Genomic DNA, 1,288 nt, shown 5'->3' on the forward strand with positions numbered 1-1,288 from the left:
GGGTTTTGTGTCTCTAATGGCAACAAAAACATTCATATCCTTTTCCCCTTCCCTCTTCCCCCTTCCTTTGCAACCTGTTGGTATCCAGTCCAGGATACGTTTCCTGTCTGTCTTCATGCTCTGTTTGAAAATCAGTGGTTTAGTGCTCTTTGGCTCATTTTCCCCTCCCTGTCAGTGCAGGGTCTCTCCTACTTCCTCTCAGCAGAGCCTTTTGCCTGCTCCCAGGGGCAGGGGAGCTCACAGCAGGGGCTTCTTCATATGTGAAGTTCCCTCCCCTCTTCACCTATTGCTTCATCCCTGTTCCGCATCTCCAACTCGAGGACCACTGTGCTGTCTAAAATCCTCTTCTCAGGACTTTCTGCTCCTTCCCACCCTTTCATGTGTCCTTGAGTGCATCAGGCAGGCATTGCAGAGGGAAGGGTCAGGATGTAATTGGTGAAGTAAGTTCATTATGTTTTCTCCTCACGGTCTGCTTATGAGTTGTGAGGGCTTTTTGGTGGGTTGGGGAGATGGAGTTTCCTTTCTCATGTGAGACGAGGGAGGGCAAGAATTTTTCTGTTTTCCTTTCTGCTTTTTTGGTTTGTTCTACAAAAGAAGTCAGAGGGGAAGCTGAACTGTTTCTGTTTCAGATGGTGGTAGGCACAAGTCTGGTGCAGTGATTTTTGAGCTGCGCCACTGGCAGTTTGGGGAGGGCTGGGTAGCACGATGCTGTAGGGGCATATTGCTTCCAGCTGCTCTCAAGGATATAAATAAAAAGTGCTAGTGATCTTGCACTGGTTCCTTGGGACGTTTTGCTAGTTAAGGTTGCAACCACAGGATACGCAGGGGGGAGCACCCTTCACGCTTCACGGTGAGAGATGAAATCTGAGGGGCTGTTTTAGCCTAGAGTTGAAGCGAACTGCATTTCTAATACAGGACCCTTGCCCTTTTGTGGAGTATATGTGGGAATACAGCCGTATCTTTTTGTGTTTTGGCTTTTTCTGTTTAGCTTCCCACAGTACTAACTGAAGCCATACTTGGGCACTGAGCAGAAGTTTTGTTTGACCCTGGCAAGTGCAGTTGCCATCCCCCTTGCTGCGTGGCACAAAAATCCCTGAGGCCAAACAGGGTGAGGGAACTGAGCTGACAGGGAATTGTCCCACCACCTACCACTACCCCCTGCCATCTCCTCACTATTAACACCCCACAGCCACCCTCTTTGGTTTTGTTTATGCTGTGTTATTATTTTCCAGGGTGATCACTTCATTTATTCAGGGTTATTTTGGGGAGGGGGACATTCAGGGTTCAG

This window comes from Eurypyga helias, unplaced genomic scaffold (assembly GCF_000690775.1).
Source record: "Eurypyga helias isolate BGI_N326 unplaced genomic scaffold, ASM69077v1 scaffold40360, whole genome shotgun sequence".
Classification (NCBI taxonomy): domain Eukaryota; kingdom Metazoa; phylum Chordata; class Aves; order Eurypygiformes; family Eurypygidae; genus Eurypyga; species Eurypyga helias.